This window comes from Hemicordylus capensis, chromosome 2, assembly GCF_027244095.1.
Source record: "Hemicordylus capensis ecotype Gifberg chromosome 2, rHemCap1.1.pri, whole genome shotgun sequence".
Lineage (NCBI taxonomy): Eukaryota > Metazoa > Chordata > Lepidosauria > Squamata > Cordylidae > Hemicordylus > Hemicordylus capensis.
Window position 1 is genome coordinate 376,400,035 of NC_069658.1, and position 3,241 is coordinate 376,403,275.

A 3,241-nucleotide genomic window follows, 5' to 3' on the forward strand; every position below is an offset into this window, starting at 1 on the left:
TGCCTCAATGGGGTTGTGTGAGTGAGGGGAGTCTGCGGGGAGAGAGACTCTCCAGCAACTCTACTCCCGCCGCTATTTGCTTACATACACATCGGGACGCCTGTGAGGCAGTCAGTGCGAGTGGGCTTTGCGGGGGTTGGGATTCCTGACCGGATAGACTGAGTTGGGGCCAACGTGGGGAGTTTGAGGATTTCGAGGAGAGACGTGGGATTGGATTGAGAATAAAATAGATGGGCCCGGGGAAATCGCTGATAGCCAAAATGCAGGCCGTCTTGCATTTTCCCACACCCGATCCAGTGTATGTTTGGTCAAGCTCTCCAACGTGACCCCAAAAGTTGCTGTTTTCATGGAGATCCAAATTCCCCAAGGAGAGGAAAAGTTTCCAGCCTTCCCCAGAAGATAAGGGGCGGCCGGAGAAGCACGAAGAAGAGCTGTAATCCAATGCACGTTTACTCAGAAGTAAACCTCACTGCAATAAGTAAGTGGGTTTAGGACTACAGGGCTGCAATTCTATGCACAATTAACGAAGGAGTTAGTCCAGTTGAACACAGTGGAACTTACTTCTGAGCGTTGGACTGGGCGGGTTGCACAACTATTTTTCAAATGTCTGAATAGTTAAATATGTTTGATATTGATTCATCAATATGATGATATTCATTTATGCACAATTATGCCAGGGAAAGGAAGAGGGGCATAATTCAATATTATTATTTATTCAACTAATATGTTATTTGTTCTGGGTGTATTAATTCTATTTATCCAAATAGAAGATGACTCTGAACTTAAGATGGCACATTGGGAAAGTAACTTGTCTAGGGAGCAAGAGGATGCTGGTTCGAATTCCAGCTGATATGTTTCTCAGTTTATGGGAAACACCTATAACAGGCAGCACCATCAAGCACAGGTTGGCTCCCTATTCCCAGATCAGTAGTTTTACTGACCAGAAGCGCCTCTGTCTTGTATGGATCTCAGAAATTCAACAGATTCAACCTGGAACGAGATGGGAAGGAGAAACAGAGCAGGGTGTCATCCTCATGTTGGTCTTACCTTTTTCAAAATCCTCTGATAACCTTCCCTATCAGTTTCATATTTTGTTACTGATATTGGTACCTTGTCTAGCTCAGTATACTCCAAAAAGGGGGGGGTCACGGGGGGAGAGGAAAAACCTCTGGGTAAACCCTGAAGATTTGTCAGTGTAGAGTGTACTGAGCTAGACATCCCACCAGCAAATATTCTGATTTGGTATAAAGCAGCTTTGTGTGTTCATGTGGGAATCTGCTGATTGGGCCAGAGTCTAGAACTTGTACTTATATTCACTTTTGTGTGTTTATATTTATGTAAGGACCCTGTCAGTTTGATAGATATGTGGCAAAAAATAATAACATTGCTGTTGTAATTCTAAGTCTGCTCTCAATGTATAAAGTGTATACTCTTTCTCATATTATCTATATCTGTATCTCTGTATCACAAACAAAAGGTTTACTGCAAACAAGTGCATTTATCAATTCAGAATGGATAGCATGGTCCTGCAATCTAGATAGATAGATAGATTCTCCTAAACATGAGAGCAGCTTCCTGGGGATAGCGACGGGGATGAGAGACAATGGCGGTGGGCCAACCTGAGCTGGCTACCAGTTGGCCGGAGGAGGCAGTGGCGGGCCGGCCTGGCCCTGGGCCGGCCACTGGTCGGCCGGAGGAAGCAGTGGTGGGCTGGCCTGGCCCAGCCGCCGGGAGGAGGAGGTGGGAGGAGGCAGCGGTGGGCCACCCTGACCCTGACCCAGCTTCCAGTCAGCCAGAGGAGGAGGCAGCGGACCAGCCTGGCCTGGCCGCTGGGAAAAGGGGATGGGAGGAGGTGGTGGGCCGGCTTTCCAGCCAGCCCACAAGCCAGAAAGAGTGAGGGGGAGAGGGAGCAGGCCAGCCTGTCAGCCCACTAGAAAGCATGGGGTGGGGGGAAGCAGGAGGCAGGGGGGAGTGGCCAGCCAGCTAGAAAGCCGGGCATTCCATGGGGAAATATCAGCAGTGGGTGGGCCGGCCAGAGGTGCAGATGCTCTGCGCCGAGCCCAGCTAGTACTGTATGTTACACTTAAGAATCAGTTACATTTCACACCAGTGAGTAGATAGAGCAGTTTAGTTTCCACAAATGCACCAGAGGTTCAGTTTTAACCTGAAGAATTATATATTTCCTAGTTAATTTTTAATCATTTCTTATTATTTATAAGTAATAAGGAATTACTTATTTAATAATTTTTATCTGAGTAATTACAGTTATTAGGATGATGCCCATCATAATCTTTGGTCTGATCTGGAAATATGCTAGATATATGTACATTTCAAAAAGTGTGTGTGTGTGTGTGTGTGTGTGTGTGTGTGTGTGTGTGATGAAGTATATATGTGCTGCTTCCTCCCTGCCTCACACCCTGTCATTGTGCCTTTTTGCTCTCTTTCACTCCCTTGAAACACTGCAAATCTCCCTATGTTGTCTTAGGCTGAAGGATGTGGTTCCTAACACCTCCTAATTCTTACCATTTAAACAAACAGAATGGTGGGCTTGATCATTTTGAGCAATCAGGTGAATAGGCTGATAAATCAAAAGCAGGAAAGACACATAATTTTTTTAAAATGCTTGAATACAAAATGAAGAATTAACAGCAACGCAGCCTTTGACATTCATTCCTCACTCAATTCTACGTTTTGCATTGATTACTGGATTATTATTTTTAAAATGTCAACGAGTCCTTCCATATCTGGTGAATGTTTGAAGATACAGCAATAAAACAGTGAATGTGGCTAATCACCTAACAATAACTGTTGATATCTGCTAGAGTAATGTCATATTTTGGACATTCACCAGGAATGCATAGGCCTGTCATCATTCTCTTGTGACCGTTGACAGTCTCTGCATTTTGGACATTCACTGTAACATATACGAGGCAGAGTGTGTGTCTGGTGACTCGGCTTAGCCTGAGGGCTCTCATAAATACTTAAATCCAGCCCAGGGCAGGAGGGAGGGGGAGCTGCAACATGAATATACTCAGGACACTTATTGCTTCATCGTTTGTGCTGGCAACACAGACAGTCATGGTGATGGATCCTTCACTCGTCTCAAGATTTTGCTCATACTTGGGCAAACTTGTGAAATTTTCATTGGCTGCTTTCATTTGCTAATCAGTAAGGCTGTTCTCAGAAGCAGCCTGGGCTAGGCTGCTTGTGTGGAGCACTGGGATCCATGTGGATCCTGGCA